The sequence below is a fragment of the Temnothorax longispinosus genome, chromosome 4 (assembly GCF_030848805.1).
Source record: "Temnothorax longispinosus isolate EJ_2023e chromosome 4, Tlon_JGU_v1, whole genome shotgun sequence".
NCBI classification, from domain to species: domain Eukaryota; kingdom Metazoa; phylum Arthropoda; class Insecta; order Hymenoptera; family Formicidae; genus Temnothorax; species Temnothorax longispinosus.
Window position 1 is genome coordinate 23699295 of NC_092361.1, and position 22233 is coordinate 23721527.

The window sequence follows — 22233 nt, forward strand, 5'->3', positions numbered from 1 at the left end:
TTTTCTTTTTTAATGTCTTTCGAGTGGCCGAAGCGTAATAGAAATTACGTAATATATAAAAAAATATATATAATGTTGGTTGTACGAGTGAGGAGCGTGTCATTGATTGAACTTTGCAACATTAGATTTTATTGCAAATTTCTTTATTTGACGAATAATTATAATCTTTCAAATCTGTAACAGAGTCTATCTATTAATACATTTATTTAATTAATATTTATTTATGACTGATTACCTATGACATTCAACTAAATTATTTAAATAAAGTAACACATTAAATATATTATATCTGCTATCGTTTTACTTCTATCATCTTTCACTCAACTTCCACCATCTGTTATCTTTGCATATGTACACACGCACACGCACACGCATACGCACACCTACGTTTAACATTTATTTCGTTGTATAACGAAAAAATATCGAAATTCGTACATTTGACACGTGTCAAAGCAAACCACAATTAATTATAGCTTGAATGTCATTGGACCAATAAATATTTCAGCTCCTGTTCATTTGGATTGATGACGTTAGACGCGAGAAAATGTATCATAAAAATTCTTGCAACGTATATTAAAATAAAAATGTTTTTCAATAAAATAGCTTTTGCAATCGATAGAATAGATTTGTAAAATATATCGAAAATTTCCCTTTTGTTTGGGTATATTATCAATAAGTAATCTACATATATATCGAATTAAATTTTGCCTAATCAAGGCCGAAAACAAGTTGTTTGACGACTGTCGAATTAAAATAAATATTTGCTTTTACATATTAAATTATAACAGAATGAAAGTCTTTGATATATTTTAACACACTACGACAATTATATTTTAAATATAAAAACACTACACCAGGATGAAAAATGACGTTCTAAGTTACAAGAATTTAGCTTTTTAGCGTTATTTTTCACGTCTTGTAGTTCACAATTTTGTCAAGTGTAACGCTGTGTGTACTGTCAACACGAATTTGGTAAATGAGCTTTAAACAAAGATTGAATGATTAAGTATAGACATAAATAAATTTTAATTTTTTTTTAAATAGCGTTTTGTTTAAAACAGGTTTGTAAAATATGAATTTAAAAGCCAAGTATTTATGAATATACATAAATAAATCTACAATTATTCAGATTTTGTATCAGAGATTGAAAATAAGTCACGATTTTTAAAATTACAAGGTATTTATTATGTATAATATATTTTTTTTATTTTACTTATTTCCTTATTTGGATAGGATTACTATTGATATAAGATATGTAGATGGAACAGAAGATTGAATAATTATTACATCATAAATCACTATAGTGACATTGATATTAATATTATTAATTAGTATTATTATATCATTGTTACAATAATAATGATTATTAGTATTATTGGTATCTATTGTTAATATCAAAATCTTTAGTTATTGTAATGGATTATTAAAATTTAATTGAGCAGTGGTCGTATTTGTATATCATATACATATTTTAGATACACATATATGTATGTATATATGCATATACATATCAGATCACATAATAAATCTAATTTTTTTTATTACAAGACGATTATTGTTTTATTTATTGTTTTTTAGTTAATAACAAGTAAATTTAAACTTTTCATTAAAAGTTCCTTTTATAACATATATATAATTTATTATATTATTTATACATTTTAATAAAAGTTCATGCAAAATATATGGAGTGTCATATAAGCAATTTTTGGTGCTATCTGATGCATGATAAGAAATTTAATCTATGCTTTTCTTTCTCTCTCTCTCTCTCTCTCTCTCTCTCTCTGTTTTTTTTACGTATTAGCATAAAGTGACAAAACATATTAATATCTTAAGGGGAATATACACCTAGAAAAGAAAAAAAAAGGTAATTTTCGGGAATTTTTTTCAGGGGAACTATTGGAATTATCGGGTCGAGGTTTTTTGTAGTTAAAAATATACATTTTTAAGAATGTTTAAAATTTTCTTTATTAAAAAATGTTGCAAATTCACGGAGTACCGGAGTCGTTTACGGAGTGCCGTAACAAAAATGTTCCAAAACGGTATCCAGCGGCGCTTCGTCAAAAATCATCTAAAACAGGAAATAAAAATAGATACTATTATCTTTGGCGTATCATAGCCGATTTTAAAAATGTCAATTTTTCACAAAATGGCGGGCACTTGAACTCAACGTAGCGATTTTCAAGATCGCTTAAAGATGGTTTAAAAGTTATGTTGCCATGACTATTTCGAGATTACAATGATTCATTTAATTGAAGTAAAATACTCCTAAATCAGCGGCAATGAATCACTTGTGTAGAGGGCATTATACGATTCCGTAACGACTGTTTATAGTCTTACTCTTGAAATTCATAGCATGACGAAACACCGGTCGTCGTCGTCGGCGAGGGGTTGCTTTATTGAGAGATCATCCTGTCGTTTTGCGTCATGGTAATTGACGTTTTGACTCGATAAGAAACCGTCTTAACTCACAATTTCTTGTAATCTCGCTAATAATAGCAAATAGAAACATGCGTAAGTGAAATTGTTCTACGAACAGTTGTAAAAAAAACACACACACAATTAAACTTTTGTGTGTGAAAAAGCTTCAATTTTCTTTTAAGAATAAAATTTAAATGTATATGTGATTTTAATCGGGAATTTTTTTTTCTTTTTAATAGCACAATGTAATGCATAACATATAAATATTGTTATTTTACTTTTGTAGATAATGGAACACGTGTATTATAAAAATTCTTTTCGTTTCTTTCTTTATATTGTTCCTAGACAAGGTCCAAGTTCGCAGTTAACGCGTATCTCTGATAGAACTGAAGTGAAAGAACATTTTCGGCATTTTCAATTCCGAGAGCGTTTAGGCGTGATCAAGGTCAGCTTTGTGCCATAAACGTCACAGTTATTGGAAAACACGCGAACACGTTACGCTTTACAGTAGATTTCTCTTGCTCTAAGCGAAATCGTTGATTCGGTCGCAGGCGCAGTCACGAAACACGAGTGCATTGCACGAATGCATCTACTCCCCGCTTCTCGAGCCCCTCGTTGCCTACATGCATTCCAGGTGTTTTATACTTGAGATCGTGACGTCAGCTCGTTTGCATTACGCGTGCATAAAACATTTTCAGAAAATATGGACAATGTATGGAGATGTAAAGTTTTGTCTCGAAATGCCTGACACACAAATGGATGTATAAATTTCCACGTCTTCCACAACAAAGAAAATTTTATTTAAATTCTTTGGTATTATCATTATCTGCAACTGTAATTTGCAAACTGCAATCGATTCTCTATGCAATATATCGTAACATGTTATAGACGAGATTAGAAGTCAATGTAAAGAGATATAATAGTGAATATAATGCATATATATGTATATAACACACTAATAATTGTAATATTTGTGAAATAAAATTGTTCTTCTAAATATTACAGTTTTATAATTTTTCTATTTTTGTAGCTCAATGACACTTAAGATGTTGGTAAAAAAATTACACTTGAAAGAAAAAAAAATACGATTTCGACATTTTGGAACTTGAAATTTATGAAGTAAATGTATCAATAATTTGGACATGATTTGATGATTTTTGTAAATAAAGCAGGCAATTTTTGTATTGTACTTAACAGACGTGTTAAACAATTACGACAGTTAAATAATGATGCATGAAAAAATCTTCCGTTTTATTTGGTCGACAAGTAAATCATTCTTGTTGAAGAGATCTACGTAGGTATATATCCAATGGCGATAACTATCCATTGGCTATTCCGTTGCTTTTTGTCTTAATAGTTGATATTAATCTGATTGAAGCATAGGGCCAATTGAGTAGGTATGTCACATGTGAGTGATTACATTAGCGGCAATCGCACTATGATAACAATATACTGATTTGAACTATTGTGTTTAGTGTTCTAACTTCCCATTTGACTTATTGCTAGAGATGATCTTCGCACTGTAATTAAATTAGTCAATATATCTAATTTTACTTGCACCTTAGCATTTATACTATAAATATGTTTTATATTCTAGTTCGCAATTTGTAATAAGCAGCAGGTAATTTGCAAGCAAGGTTGATAATATACTTAGATATTTTGCTTGAATAATATGTACTTGGATATTTGCGATTATTCTGAAGTATGAGTAACATTCTATACATTTAATTATTGGGATGGTACCTATTGAGTGAGTGAGTGAGTGAGTGAGTGAGTGAGAGAGAGAGAGAGTGTGTGTGTGTGTGTGTGTGAGAGAGAGAGAGAAGTTTTTGAAAGATTGTTAGATGATTGTTCCAAGTGTTCTAAAGGGATTAATAGCTGAAAGTTTTCACCATTGTCCGTTTGCAACGTGCGTTATACCAGGTTATTATATCGTGTTAGGAAAGTTTTCTCATTGCTCTAGAAAGATGGAGAACGTCGTGCTATGACTGTTCAATTGTAGCAAAAGTTACTTTTTTTTTATAACGATATGTGTGTTTCATTTATAATTTATTATATATATTTATATATAATATAATATATTATATATAATTATATATTATATATTTATATATTATATTATATAATTTATTATATAATATATTAAATCTCTAATTGTGCACAATTATGTTATCTATCACGAATCTAATTTTCTATTACATGTTATATACAAACATATACAAGTAAAGAAATTTTTAGTTCGGTAATAAAGAAAATCTTTTACTATTTAAACAATTAAATCTTTATAATTGTATAATCTTGATATATGTATAATAAAGATATACTGCAGTTTTGGAAAAGAAAATAAATGTAGTAAATTGAAGAATATAAGAGGTAAAAACTATTATATACGATTCCTGTTAGTTCTCAATGTTATATAATTCTTATACATATGTTTTCCCTCGATTACACTTATTTTTCTACTGATGAATACAATGAATATATTGTTATTACAGAATGTAATATTCCACTGGTTTAGTTTTTAAGTAATTGTTCTGAATCTAGCAATTTCTTGCAGGAACACCGTTTAAACGGCAATTTATAATACACAGGCAAGTTTCGAGAGTTTTAAGAAAATCTGTATATGCGCCTCATGAGTAAAGTTTCTGCTTGGGAAACTACTCGAGGCGTCGCATGATGATATTCTAAACTTAAAAGGCGTCCGATTACTGAAGTTATGATACCAAGAGAATTCTAGAAGAACTATATTACGGTAAATTTAGTGTTTTGTATCATATTGCCGTAAAACTTTAAAACTTCAACATTCTACTATATAGAAAAAGAAAGAGACGTTACATTATTTTGCTTTATTCTGAATATTATTATACTTACTTAATACATGAACTATACGTGTTTTTTTCTTTTTTTTGCATAAATATAAATAAAAGCGCATTAGTTTTGGTAGAGCTGTTCAATTTCTATTTATATATTTTTTTAAATATTTACTTTTCTTATGACATTATAAAATTATGCAGTCACATTTAAATCGTGTCAAGATAATATACTTTCTAGATGAGAAATGGTTTAATTCGTTCATTATTGTTATAATATAATATATGATTGATATGTAAATGTGCGTCGTTAAAAATTTATTTTTATAATTATTAAAATAAATAATAGTAATTACATATAGTATATAGGACATTCCATGCCAAATCAACCGAGGATTTTCCTCGACCATTTTTTATTTAACCGAAATTTTTTTGTGTTTTTATACTAAATTAAAGTAGCTTCCATGATTTTTTTTAGATTTTTATCTCTACCCATACTTAAGTTATAGATTTTTTCAAAAAAATGCAGACATAGAATCTAAATAAAAAGAAAGACATGATATTGTGAAAGAGAGAGAAACAAATTTTATTGTAATCCTAGTTCTCGAAATAATATTTTTGTGTCATATAACTGTAAACTTTAAAAATAAATAATAAAGTGCAAATGAGAAATAAAGACTTATGAACGTTGCAGAGATTTTAAAATAAATCTACAACATTTCGAACAAGCACTGAATTGCGTAATTGTATCGTGTAATGCAATTGTAATGTTGCATTAAGACTGTCGGTCTACACACAACTTTCCAAATATTCATTTCCAAATATTCTTAACCGCGCATGTCACATATTTATCGCGATGCAATATTTTGAAAAAAATTGGTGCAATGTACTTCATGGATTATTCGCTCTTCTATTCTATATATCGCACCTTGCTAGATTTACATTGGCGCGATCCATTCATCACATCCTCTTTTATCTGCTCCGCTGCCTACTTCCACCATGTTATAAATTTGCACTTCAAAGCAATACATAAAGCAGCTTTCTCCAGATTTGTTTTTACCCGCAATGAACAAGAGCGGCCATGTATTTTAATTACACGCGATTTGCTGATGTGGATTCGAACGGTGTAATTGTTTTTTCGTCATAGAATGAAAGGGGTGAAATACAAAATATTCAATTTTTATGCATACCTATACAATTTTTTGTTTTTATAGATGAATATTGACATTTTTATACTAATATTGTATTTTTATACGTATTGAGAGAACTCTAGAACATTTTAGTTTAAATATATAAATTTATAATTATAACACTATATAAGAATGTATATAAAAATATATAGAAATTCTGAAAATGGCCAGTGTTAACTTTACAAAGATGATTATATGTGATATATAATTTTAAACAATGATCCGCCAAAATTTTTATTTTTAATTTTAGAAAAAAATGTTTTTAAACAAAAGTTGTATAGGGGAACAAATAATGGTGAAATCAATTTTCGAAAAAAATCTATCTTTTTAAGTTTATATAAGAGTCACCTTCAATGTTTTTTAAATGGAATACCCTATTTTTGATAATAGAATTTTGTAGCTGATATTGAAACGTTTCCAATAATTAATATTTTTATTAAGAGTTGTTGATCGAGAACCGTGATTAATTTGCACAAATTCACTACAAGAAGATTACATAATGTTATACATACATTCACGTTAGTATTATATTTGTGGAATTGAAATATTTAATATATACAATTACCTCTCTTGTCCTTTTTAAAATTTAAATAGAAAAAATGTATTTTTTTACTCACACGTAAGAACTATAAGATTTTTTGTAAATCATGATCCTTGTCAAATTTCTGTATTACTTTGACAATGAATGATAATGCAGACGATATCTGATTAACGGATGCACTTCTGTATTCCAACGCACTGTTTACAATTAGAATCTTTCTATCGTCAATGATACTTTTGAATATGAAATGATAGAATTAAGCTTCTCAATTTATTCACAGCTTTTATAAACTTAACACCCGCTCTCAGCATTTGCTCGCGAGGAGATTTCTGAATCCGGAGAATATTCGGAGATTATCGTGGATAATCTTTAAATGAACGTTACATAAACTTATCTCTTCATTATTAATTTGTAATATTTAACGATGCATAATTTTGAAAAAACGACCATTCAATTACTTTGTCTGTTTATTATAGACATTATCTGAAATAATTAAACGTGTTTCTCTCTCTCTCTCTCTCTCTCTCTCTCTCTCTCTTTTTCTCTCTTTTTCTTTTTCTCTTTTTTCTCCTCCCTCTCCTTATCTTTTTCTTCTTTTTTTCAAGAAATATGGAATCACGACAAAATGAAGCAATAATATACTACAATAATGATAATAATTTATCAAGAACGTATTACGTGCCCTCAAAGATGAATTGTGTTTTAATGGCAGTACTTCAAGGGTTTTATTATTTTCTTTTTTCAATTTAAGCTTTTCAGTTTCAGCGCTCTCTATATGCGTGCACTCACATGCGTCGCTATTACAGCATCTATGTTCACGTAATACTATTTGCCGACAGAAACACCCTTTGTCTTTGTTTGTGAAATGCTGCATGCGCGCAGTTTATTTCACGCACTAATCACTTGTTGTGCGAACTGCAGACTGGTACAGCTGGTTAATGGAAACGACATTTTTGTTGGAAATTTTCAAACTTTTATAAATCTTGTTTGCCTTTTCGTGACGAGACCGCGACATTGTCAAGGTAAACGCATTGCTAATAATTATGCAAATTTCTATGGTAATGGTCCGAAGTGACAATTTGCATATTTCTAGTCGTTGAAGAACATTTCTGTAGTAGAGATTAATTTACGGAAATAATTCTCTTTCTCTTGATTTTTAATTTATAAATTTTTAATAAAGTCTGAGTTTTGTTGAGTTTACCATATACCCAGTATCTGCATTATGTATATCAGAAAGTAATCAATCTCTCGCACTTTTATTATGTTTATGTAATATCTTTTCAATATTATTTTGCGATGGATGAGAATGTATGTAAAAGACAATTTGGATCAACAATTGAAGCAGGATACATTTAGTGTTAGGATAAACTATGATACAGCTACGATATTAAATTATATATATCGTCCCTAATGTAAAATTGCAAAACAAACTAAATTAAACGTTAAAGAATAATAAAAAAAATTATAATTGTTTATCTTCTATGCTATAAATTTGTTGAAAAAAATTGCTGTGGACACGTAGATTTTTTCCTCGGCTGTGTTCGGATTCCTGACCCGGGTGCTAAAACGTTTGTTCTTTTTTAAATTGTTACATATTATATTACATATTAAATAGCACATGTCTTCAGACTAATGTCCATTTCTATCAATGTAAATTCGTTTTAATCTCATTGTCAGTTTAATTTACTTTTTATCTTTTTTTAATTCTTAGAATTAGAAAAAGATAAAAAGTAACTTAAACCGAGATTAAAGTTAATCTACATTGGCAGAAATGGATATTAATCAAATATTTTTAAAAGTCCAAGACTATCGAAAGTTTCGCTCGTCTCACGACTACGTCTCATCTTTGACGTGATCTCATGAGAATGCACATGCATATACATTATGATGAGACTAATGAAACAGTGGTTTCATTGTATATTGGATTTCTGATTGCTACTACGGAGTTTGCACTTTCTAACGAAGCAGAAGGGCTTGAACAGGATGAATCAGATTAGGTGATGTTATGCTTGCGGTCATACTCACATCTGTAGAGTGTAGAGTTCATATGAGTTCTATGCGGTCGTAGGCTCGGACAAGGCGCGGTCCAAAATAGTACGGGGTTTGGCGAATATCTCCGGGATCTATGGCGTCAGATGAATAAATAACGCAATAAGCAGATAGTTCGTTCAATTATTTCGTGGACACTATCGTTTCATTTTATGCCGTTTATGTTACACAAGGGTAACATAAGTGTGCAACATAAGACGCTTGTTTTATTGTCATAACACCTTTAACATGGCACGAGATTGCTGGGAAAGAATACTGACATTTTTTAAGTGTATATGTTTCCGTTTTCGAGAAATTGGGCTATTTAATGTTCAAAAAGATATGGAAAAAAAAATTGAAATCAAGTGAATTTCACAGTAAAAAATTTTTTTTTGCATTTAGTAAGTATTAGTTTGCATACAACTGTGACTCTGTTTACTAAAATAAAGAAAATTTTCCTTTTTTATTAGTATGTGTATTCACGGAGAAAAAAATATACTAATAAGAAGAAAAAATTTCTTTATTTTAATAAATGGAGTCACAGTTGTATGCAAATTAATATTTACTAAAATGCAGAAAATTTTTTTTTTAGTGCAGATACGATAATTAATAATTGATTTAATCGTCGCATCCAGTAGATCAATGTAAAATGGTTATTATATCATTTATGATATTATTTAAAATATCAAAAATATGACAATCTTCTTATACCGCAGGAAAATGCTAAGTAGTGAATATATTCAAAGTTAGTATATACAAACCGTCAAAGAATTGCTCAAAAAACGTTTATCGACAAATTGAGATTAAAGATTAAAGTTATCAATATGAGAATGATAGATAAAATAGAAATATTTTTCATAAAATAATTTCCTCCAATTGCAATGTGTTTATGCGCAGCGTGAACGCGCACTCGTGCACACACACACACACACACACACATCTAACAAATAATATACCGCGTAGAGCTTAGTTCTTCTATAATGCCCAGAGGTGACTTGCTATGCTGTGTGTAATCTAAGTTAATCGTGACAATAAGTTTAGTCTGAATAATGTCTTTCAGTTAGGGAGCGAGAGATAGAGTTCAACATGAGAGATGTGGGTTAGATATTATACGAATTAGATCAGGGCTAAATCTGAGTCACCCAAGAGTCTGCGTTTGAGTTATATCTGAATTGCATCTGAGTTATGCTTGGCTTACGTTCGAGGTATATCTGAGTTATGCGTGATATACGGCCACGTTAGATTTATCTAACGGCACGATAACGTGAAAAGTATAGCGTAACGTAGGAGCATGTAATGTTCGTGCATATGGCGAGTGTTAGATATTAGATACAAGAACATTGTGTTATTTTAAGGATTAGATTTATTTTGATGGTCCATTTATTGGTATGTATCCGATATATATATTAGTTCTTTATTGTATCAAGCATTGTATCAAGTAAGAGAAGACAGTTACAGTATTTTTAACTCAAGTTATTACAATCATGTCATGCAATCATCTCGATCATCGGTGATCGCTTTTTTGGCGAATTATAACAATGACGATGCCAGCCTTGAACGTTCATTTACGTTCTAACACGGAATTTCTCCGAATGTTCCATCGATTCGTATGAACAAATGATTCGTATGAACTGGAATCTATTAGGCACGCAAAATAAAGATTCGAAGATTATAACTTACATATCTCACGACTTTTTTTGACCCAATTTCCATCGACTGAAACAGGTAAACGATTCTGACGCACGCCAATACGTAGTGCCGTGTGTCCACCGCAGACTTTCATGATAAAATCGATTCCCAAGCTTTCGGTCTTTCTCCCTCCTACCATTCTTGCTCTCTCTCTCTTTCTCTCTCTCTCTCTCTCTCTCTCTCTCTATCTCTCTCTCTTTCTCTCTCTCTCTCTCTCTCTCTTTCTTTATTTTCATTTCGTCCTGCTCTCCTTTCGATATCATTTCGACCGGACTATTTTGGTCCGGTCACGCTTTAATTGATAATGGAAAGCTGTCGTGTCACTTTCGCGCTTGCCCGATTCACCTGCCGAGAAAGCAGATTTTACTTATGTAAAGATTTTACTACGGAGATCGATTTGAACATTATATTTGTCGGAAAATAATAATTTAACGAAATTATATCTTTTCGTTATTAAACTTTAAATTTGTACAATTAAATTAGTGTAATACCAGAATAGTTTGTATTTGTCTTGTATCCTTTGTTCTTGCCGAATTTTATTTGGCTAATTCTGGAGGAAACAGTAATTTAAGATTTCTTTTATTGATTATCTTTTAGAATTGGTTTAGAATTAACGGCATGCAATGTTCATATTGTTCATGTAAGCAACTTGTTCCGTTACGTTCCAGCAAGTATGTTTAATGTTTTTGGACAGAAAAATTGTGAATAATAATGTCACGCCCGCACGCACGCACGCACACACACACAAAATTAATATAACAGCATTAATATTTTAGAAAGCTTAAAAAAGCATTTTGCCTTCACACTGACACTATTATGCAGTTATTAAGAAATTATTATTTTGCTATTGAAATAAATGCATACAAGCTAATTATTTGTGCTCTGGGTATTAATCAATAATTACTATATAAAAAATATTTAAAGTTAAATTAAGATTAAAGTTGCGCGTTATAACGAAAATTCTATAAATTACTGGATAAAATAAACTAAACGTCAGTAAAACACGTAGTAATAACATGCACAGATGATAAATAAGCAACAAAAGATTCGATTTGATTATTTTTGGTCGCTTTTATTGTCCGGAATTTACGATTAATTTTGAGATAATTAATCTAAACGATAACGGACGTTCGGTCTTTTCTGCATACCAATTTCGGAGACTCCATAAAAGGCTCTTGATGGGACCTTCATTTGAGTAAGATATTTGCATGCTACGACCTGGCTTAGCCGTCATTACAGCTACAAGTGGTCAATCCTGCACTATACCCATGTAATTCTCTGAAAGCGATCGCCTACCGCGTATCTAATGAATGCACCACAGAAAGGAAAGCATGGCTCTACATGTGTCGAGCAATTCGGATGGTATAATTAAATCATTATTCTTCCTTTCTAATACCAGAGACATTGCAATTAAGTCAAGAATGGAACGATGCGTCTTTTTGGTAAAAAAACTAATATTTTGGATATAAAAAGAAAGAATATACATAATAATAGAATTTGGCATTTATGAGTTGTTAAATATATTTCGATTGTTTTTATCATGATTCTTTTTGACAATAAATAAATTAAAGAATAATATGCGAATATTCTTGTGTGTGTGTGTGGGGGGGGGGGAGGGTGCGCGCGTGTACAATACGCGAATAAGTAATACTTAATTTAGCAGAAATATGTAACTTTTTTAAAATTAGCTACATATTCAATTTTTATATGCATTATGACAGTGTATGATCGCATTCTTTGCTTTTAATTATAATTCATATTTTGTTGATGTATTTGGTTCTTTCATCGTTAATTTTTATTATTTTATATAAAACATTTTAAATTTGTTGCTGTCGATTTTACTTTAATTTTCTTGTGATATATGAGAAAGATAGAAAATTACATTAGGAGTGTAAATATATCATAATCCACTTTCCATGAGAAGGTATAGACATAGACTAGTAGGTACAAAGCAATATGTAGCTGTAGCGATAGATCTTTTTTGATAGGAGTATAAAGGTATATAATACATCTCCCCATAATAAAATGAAATTGATGTATCGATACCCCACGTTGCTCTAATAAAAGTTAATATTTAAATCTCGTCATTGTTACAATATTTATAAAAATTTGGAAAAACTGATTATCTAATTTATTAATTTATTGTTACATTATTAATACAAAGATATGGTTTATAAAGACTTTAATACATTCAGTATTTTTTTTTTTCAAAACAAAATTATATTTCACATAGATAACATAAATATTAAAAAAATATATATTAAAAAATTCCAGATATTTTAATATTCCTTGTTAGTAAATATAGTCTATGTAAAAAGAATTATATTATAATTATATTATAAGTTTTCTTTGTTCTTATAATTTATTATTAAAAACAATATTTAGTTATTTGAACATTTTATTTATTTCGAGTCAATGTTCGAATTTCCTATAACTCCTTTGACTTGATCATTAATTTTCGTTTTATCAGTAATATTATCTGATCCATAAAATCTCGAATATGTAAAAGAATGATGATGATAAACACTTTAATGATATGCAGTAGAAGTATTTCAAATTACATCGCGTTAGATCCTTTATACGATAATTGATTGGATCACTCTTTAAATAGAGAAGCTACTCGAAATAAGATAATTTGTTTTCCGATGTGCTACGAGTTATCGAGCAAGAATCCATTGATTTTTCGTTCACGATTCTATGTTTGGCATGGAAAATTTAATTACAGTAAAAGCTATTTACGAATACGTGACAGAACGATCGAAAAATATGTATAATGAATAAAAAAATGGAGCAGGAAATGTCATATAAAATATATTGATAGACAAGTAAATGGAAGTTGCGCAAAGATGAGAGCTAAATTTATTTTATTCTTTTTTCTCTTAAATCTTTGGACAATCTTATCATATTATTTTACAGATCGCTACCATTGCTCCTATTTTATTTCGCTCATAAAGCTTTCTTTATAAGGAAGCCAAACTAATAAATACTAATAATTATGCATCAAATAAAATACAAGCTTTCTCATAAGAGGAGCTTTGTGAGCGGAATAAATAGAAGTAATGGTAAGTAGCGATCTGTAATGATGAGGAAGCAATGTGCAAGTTTCTAATTTGCACACTTTTTTTTGTATTGTTTCACAAAAATTATTATGGCACATAAATATAAGATATATTTTGTTGTTTATATATTTGTAAATTTGCCTTTGTAAAAGAAATACGGTCATAAAATATAATTTTTTTTTCGCGTTTCAAGGAGATTACACACTCCTTTTTCGTACTTATCTTTTGAATTCTTATTAATTTTGTTTTTCTCCGGTGCGCATATATATGGCGTGCGGTGTTTCCCATTTCAATTAAGTTGTGCTAGACAGAGAGAGAGAGAGAGAGAGGGGGGGGGAGGATAGAAGGGAGAAAAGGATATTTCTTTTTCTTCCAAAATAAACTAAAGTGTCTTCTTGTTGCAGTAATAATAATAATTAGATCTGCTCACTCTATTTATACTTAGGTATAAATACTTACTAAATATGCCATAATTTACTATTTTGAGTTATATAATTTATGTATAATGAAAAAGAAGAAGAAACAGTAAAAGCTGTTATTCACATTACAGTTTATGTTCCTTGTAATACCGGTATCTTTTGTGAAATGTACAAGGTAAAAGTATCATATTTTTCTTTCTCTTTTCCGGTCGTAAGTATATACATCTTATTGCGAAAGAGAGAACTCATCTATGGTGTAATATATGTCGCGTTACAATATCAATTGAATGACAAATATCGGCTAACCAACGGCTTCTATTTCTTTACTTTTTATAATAATTAATTATACTTCAATCCGTGATATTAGAAATATAAAAGGATTATATTTCTAATAGTATTGATTTATTGTAGACCGTTTTTCGGTTTAAATTTGGTTAATAGATAAAGTCATTGAATTATCGTTTAAGCATTTATACCTTCTAGTTCATATTTTAAAGCGCAATGGATTTATGGATATATTATATTTATTCTGGATTTATTTATTATGGATTATACATATATATTATATTATATTTATTATATTATGTTCTTAATTTGAATTCATATTATTTTTAAATATAAAAGTAACCAATAAAATAAATATTAAACTCAAACAGTAATCATGGAATTTATAGTTTATATTACTTTATTCTCTCTCTCTCTCTCTCTCTCTCTCTCTCTCTCTCTTACTGCATTTTCTCTTCTTTTTTACATGTTTCTGTATTTTCTTTTTATTTTTTTAATTTAATAATTTTTACGCATTTATTAGAAGTAAAAGAAGACTAAAAGAAATCGCAACTATAGGTGTACAATCAAAATATACGTATGTCTAATTTTAAATAAAATAGAAATCGGCTTTAGAGAGATCGACTATATGAATTACTGTGAAAAGTAAATCGAAGAGTATCAGTTTCTTTCTTAAAAATAATCTATGATATTATTTATAGTGATTTATGTGGTACATTTTCAAAGAGATAACTTATATCTTGAAAATGTTTTATTTCCGTTCGAGAATAAAAGTCATTATGTTCATCCAGGATAGTATTTTAGATATTAGACTAGGGAGAAAGTAATTCGAGTCACGGATAAATGGCGATACAGCGTACTGTAATAATTTTTGTTAATAATTTTTGTTTCTTTGAGGTTGCCTATCCTACATTAAAATTACTGCAAGACAAGCCTTTCTGTCTATATCATACACATATGTATGTTTATTTCGATTTGACAAGATGACCAGATAAAGTGTCATTTACCATGAGCTCTTGGTCACCACATCAAACAGTCATTGCTGAGATCTATAGTCAACAACTTAGATGTTTGGACGAGGCATTGCTCGAAAAACGGCCATTATACATATATCGCAAACCGACTTAAGGTTTGGCTTAAACCATCCTTCTGCGCGATAACGCGATAACCACCGTGAACGGCGTGAACACTTTAATAGACTTGAGCTGGAAAATTCTCCCGTAACTTGCCTACTCACTAAATGTTGCGCCTTCAGATTATTACCTATTTCGATCGATGCAGCCACGACTTGAGAGAACAACGCTTTCGAAATGCGGCCGAAGTCAAGAAATGAATAAAAAAATTCTTCGCGATCAAGACGCCGGCTTTTTATCGGCACGGAATCCAACTTTTGTCTAAAAGATGGCTAAAAGAAAGTAATAGATTCTAACGGTAATTATAGTTTAATTAAGGAAAAAAAAACGTAATTATTCTTTCTTTATAGATATTTTTCACGAAAAAATCCGGATAACTCTCCTCGACCTAATATTATTTATATATCAAAGTTTCATTAATTTTTATTTCATAATATCACATTAATCAGACATTAATTGATTAACAATTTGCTTGTGTGACAATTATGTGTTAAATTTTTAAGTGTGATTTTAAAAAGAATGTTTATCAGCATCAAAATTTAAGTCGATTATCAATTTAAGTACATGGATTTATGATTATTGTTTCAACAAAAAACTGTGTTTGAAAAGCGACAAACAATCGGCGCGCAATTTACTGATTGTGAGTTGGAAAAAGTATACAAAATACACAGAAATATTATTATTTGACTACCAGGATCCAGCCCGACCGAAAATGGCATTTTCTCTAATTAATTATCACAATTGTACGAGAGTCGGAAAGTAATGCCTTTTAATATATTTCTTTCGAATCTGGCGGCATAGAAAATTTTGCGTTTCAATGAGTTGCATTGGTACTTGAAGTCTCTAGTTGCGTTATGTTGAGTGGTGTTGTGATCATTTATGTGAGTGTATTACACAAGCAGTTTGAACTGGTATGTGTTTCAAATGTGCGTAACAGACAAGGGCGGTGATTGAATTTTTTACCGTGAAAGAAGTGAGTTCCAATGGCTGCGTTCAGCGGAGGAAGCAGCTCAATTAGCGCTCTTGACTTGATGATTCTTTATTACGATTAGTGTCTAGTTTCTACACTTGAATCCAAGGAAGAACTAAGGCAACTAAGGCAAGGTCCAATTATTTTAAAAAATTACTGACCGCTTGCTGAGTTGCTTTTTCTGCTGAACGCAGCCATTAAAATTTATTCGCCTCTCAGAAATGTTTATGATAACACCATTTCTGAAATACGAATGGATTTCAATAGAACTCACTTCTTCCACAGCAAGAAATTCAATCACCGCCCTTGTCTATTGACTATTACGCACATTTGAAACACATACCAGTTCAAACTGCTTGTATGACATACTAACGTAATTGATCACAACACTACTCGACATAATGCAACTAGAGACTTCAAATAAGAACTCACAATCAATGAAACGCAAAATTTTCTATGACGCCAGATTCGAAAGACAAAAATTAGGTGACATCTGTATGTAGATACCTACTTTAGTACTATTATTCAAAATATTTAAAGGATACTCTGGAGAGTATTTATATATATGTGTGCATACACACACACACACACACACACACACACACACACACACACACACACAAACATATGTAAGTATTTTTAATAAATAATTTTAGTTTTATTTTAATTAGCGGGTATCTTGAATACTTTCCTATTCACCTCGAGCAAGTTAAACTATAATATTTATAATGGGGTAAATAGGTCTCCAATTCCAAGTTATATTCAAAATTACGAATCAAGTAAGTATCAAAAACTGGGTTACGGAAGCTTCCTTAGTATTTAATAATGATTCCGGTATACATATAGCTGACAGTCTCTTTCCTTCATTTGTATTCGTTGACAAAGAAAACTTTGCTGGCATCGTATTCAAAAGCGGTGCTTTCAGTCGGTGTTCTTCAGATATCGACTTTCCACGATTATAGATAGGACTTTCCGAGTAATTGACTGACGATTTCTGCATTTTCACGTGGATCGTTATATGTATATGCTAATCATTTAATATCTAAACGAAAATACAGAAACTCAAAATTACAGACTTGTTTAATGACATATATATGTAAAAATGTTTCAACATTATAACATAAACATTTGTAGAAAAATGCATTACCAAAATATAAAGATTGAAAGAATTCCGATATTCAAGATATTGCTAATCTAACTATGCAATTATAATTGCAGATTAAAAATTTTAAATTTCTACGATTTTGATAATGTAAGTTGTTTTATGTCCAAAAATTCTCGGGATACAAATCTTTAACAATTGAAACATTAAGAGTCAAGTTGGCAAAAATGTAGGGTATTAGAAACCTGGTTAAATGTTACATAAACATTTGACTCTTTAAAAATTTGAATATGAAAACATTTACGCAAACACGCTCACACACACGCACACATTTTCAAAAATTTTATCATTTTATTTTATAATATAAACTTCTCTTATTTCCTTGCGTAGTTAGACATAGCAATTCTTTTAACAAGTTCACATATTTATTATCTCTCAAAGAAATTATTATTTACATAAGTATTATATGTATAGTACAGTATGACATAGTATGATAATATGTACAGTATTTATTGTTTGTAATAAGATTAGAATAAGGTTTGTACCGTTTGAACCGTAAGAGTTTGCATTGTAACCAAATGGTCATTCAATTCATAAGTTTAAATTAGTGAGTTAACTGCTGACGTAGTTTTTCTTATTTTAAACTTTTAAGTATTACTGATGCGTAATCCATATCTAATACATATATAAAAAATTAGAGAAAAAACAAGTAAACTTGAAAATTTTTAATCATTTCAAAGGTTTTTCTTGTTTTTCAAATAAAGTGAAGGTATAAGGTGTCTTATTTTAATGCTCGTATTCACTTAATCCACGAAATATTGAGCATTTTTACTATATTTCTAATTTCTGCATCTCTAAACGTAATATCGCGTTATCTTATCGCAAACAAATTACTGAGCTGAATATAGCTCTGTAATGTTTTAAAAGCCATTTTCGCAACATTGGATAAGGCAAATCCACAGACGCATATGTATAATATACTGAACATTGCAATTGGAGAGCTTCTGACAAGATTTGAAGCACAGAAGAAATGCTTGCTGGGACATTTTCCTTTTCTAATTTTTTCTAATTGTGTTGTTGGTGGGGAGAAGGAAAGGTGGAGAAACAAGGAAACAATCCCAGCAAGCATATCTTCTGTCCTTCAGATCTTACCAGAAGCTCTTCAATGGGAATGCTCAGTCTATTATATATATACGTTTATGGGAAAATCTTTATTTTATGTCGGAAAAGAAGATGTAGAGAAAAGATTTTACAAGGCAATAACTTTTATAAGTGTCTCGTTCACATGCCAACTTTCAAAATGTTCAAATTTTGAAGATTTGTTTAGGTCGGCTTTAAATCGTAATATGGTGCAAGTTAATAATAACTGAAAGATACCGACATTGATTAGATAGTTCGTTGAATTCGAGAAACTCCCGTAATTTCGAGATCTCGAAGGTTAGGAAAATCCCGACGTTTATCGAGCGAAGATTATCGGACTTGGAATTTGTTATCCAGAGTTTGACAATATTAATAAAGTTTCTTCAACGAGCATTGTAGATTCATTAAAAAGCCATCAAACTCTATAAAAAAGTACAATTAAGAATTAAACTAATGTTATCCGCTCGTTATAAGTAAAACTATATGAATAAGCAGAACGGCCAAAAACGAGTAACAATAGGATGTAAAGATTAAATATCATATATTTATATATGATGAAATATGATTAATTAAATAATTCCGAACGTTAGTACGTCTTTCGACTGTACTAACAATAAGTCTTCTTCAGCGGTAAAAAATATAAATCTATTCTTAAAGTCAGTAATATGTGTTAAATACTCATTATTAAAACGTAATAACACATTGAATTAAATATAAAGAATGTACAAACAATAAAAAAATTATATAAAAATGAAAGTACAACATTGTAATAAATGTTTTAAAAAAAATTATATATATATCAAATACGCATCTGTTTCGATTTCATTTTTATTTTTTAAATTGTTTAGGTTATGATGTTCTAGTATAAAAATCTGAGAGCTTTAAAAATATAAATATAATTGCAGTTCAATTAATTGCAGTAAATTTCTTGTTATAATAGCGAATCTAATAAGAAATATTATAATGTCGCAGTATATAATCAGTTAATAGCATAAAACTTTTCAGTGGCGTTATAATTATCGTGGACCTCAAGAGAAATCAGTGTGCCGAGTGTTCAAAGAGGTGTGGTGAATTTCCTTCCGATAAAGTTTGCAAACTACAAACCGCAAACTGTCAAGCTTGGCTAAGGAGGAGGACAAAGGACCATCCCGACAAGCCGATTAACTGATTGTGCTCGGCATAGAAATCGGGCTCGTAGCTAATAACACGTATTCACGTTCCACTATACATACATACTTCGCATAAATTACTTCCAAATTTACTATTGTTAGAGTAAGATTAATATATAGATATAGTTTCACATTCGGGAAATAATTGTGCTTGACACACTAACAAGAAATGGATTTTACAAATTACGATTTAAAAACAATTAAACATTTATTGCATTTTATTACATTTAACATGTTCTTGCACAATTATTAATTTAATTAATATATGTTAGGTTATCAATAACTTAATATTAAAAATGATGATAAAAATATCCAACAGTTTTCATGACATCAACTTCTTAATTCTTTTTACTTTAACGAGAGTGGATATTATAATTAAAAATAGAGATTAACTTTTTGCAAATAAAGCTGTTAATATCTGCGTGTGTAAAAGTTTTAGATATCTAATATTACTACAATCGAATATAATCTATACAGATTATTGATACTGCTTTTATTGATTTTGTTAGTAAAAATATAGTAGGTATATACTCGATTTTCAAACGGTGGCGTACTTATATTCGTCTGTTTACTCATTAAACTATAATGATTTTGGTAAAGCGCGATACAAAGAAATATTTTAATTGAAAAATTGCAACTACATCACGAATTTATCATGAATTTTGCTATCACATTGCTTCTCTTCTTGTCCGATACAAGAAATAGTATTGACGATGCTGAGATATTATTTACCATAGCTATACATTTGACGCTTAAATGGTTTGGAACCTAGTGGAAACTCGATGCATACGGTGCAATGCATTTCCCCTGACCACGAGTTAGCAGTTGGTTATACTACATTACCAGTGCATTCGTTCATCCTGCGTTAGTTGGTCGTCAACAGGCCACAATGTTTACCAGGTACTCTCCGATACACAGCTTTGATTGTCTCTCGGTCAATTAGAACTTCAGAGTGGTAGCTATTCATACGGCAGAACGCGGAACTTTCGCGTTTGAACTATATGGATTCCCGTCAATACAGCTATTAGATCGAGATGAATCTCTTCTCTTCTTATAGTCAGAAGCAATAATATCTCTCGAAAATAAATCAAATATTTCTCAGTATTGATGAGAATTGCGATAAAGAAAAATAAGCATATTCGTATTATAGCGAATAAATAATGTTTCACAAAGCTGGGGAAATTATTCGTTTTATAATGCACATAAATAATGTGATATAAGGATTTTTTGTACATGTACGTATTTTACTCTCTAGCAATCAATTTATGCAGAAAATTTTCTTATCCCAAGGCTTTCCAACTTTGAAAGAGTACAGATCGAGTTACATTTTTTTACCAAATCGAATTTGATTATTACTTTTTTTATCGTTTCTTATAATTTCCTGTAATTTATTTCAACCAATTTGTCTTTCAATACGGTTGTCAACTTACTTAGTCCAATGCGAACGCATAATTAAATATAAAGACCACTTATAATAAATATAATTTTCATATTAAAATAATTACTTATCTCGCGGAAATTATGCTATTTTGTTCTATATATTCTCTTGCTTTTTACAGAAAACCGTCTGCTCACCGGTTGTACGTTGTATCGTGATTTGATGAATACTCTGTACGAAGACAGCATCAACGTAGTCATCCAACTTTACCTTACCATGTGTTTTTTTTTTTCAACGTAATCGCGACTCACAATCAAGCACTCTCGCGTTTGCTGCACAGTCGCGCGATTAACCCGCACGAAATACCTTATATACATACTAAATAATTACTCTCGCTTATCAGACGGACTCTTAGTTTACTTACTTGCGGAGCGAAACCTTGCTTTCTTACTTTTTCACTGATGCCTTATCGGAAGCTTAAAGCAACGGATTTAACACTGCAAGCGCGATAAGCGCTTTTTACACCGAGGGTTAAGGTAGTTCAATTTAACATCCCTCGTCATTATCTTCAGTAACGAACTTTGTGGAGAGAGTCTGGAATCTGGAATTAGATGAATCGCAAACAAAGGGAGACACTGGCATATTTGTTCATGCATCGACGATTCGTCCTGGGTATACACGTTCCTACGTAGGTACATATACACATACATATACATATACATACTCTCACGTAAACGTGAACATACACGGCATCGAGACATTCTGGTGAGATATCAACGATTTTGTACACGTGTAGGTATACCACGTTGGCGTGGTATACTGCGTTAAACAATGTCGACCAATAGGGTATTCAAATAAGTTAGAGTTTAACGGTTTGACAGGTTATGTCGGGTTAAAGTCGG

At 30.2% G+C, this 22233-nt stretch overlaps 1 protein-coding gene across 6 annotated transcripts in view; it reads left to right on the top strand.

Annotated features, from left to right (window-relative positions):
• The window catches only part of LOC139811922 (acetylcholinesterase 2), a 94183-nt gene that overhangs the window by 24397 nt on the left and 47553 nt on the right, over positions 1-22233 (top strand). The gene's annotated exons all lie outside the window — the stretch shown is intronic.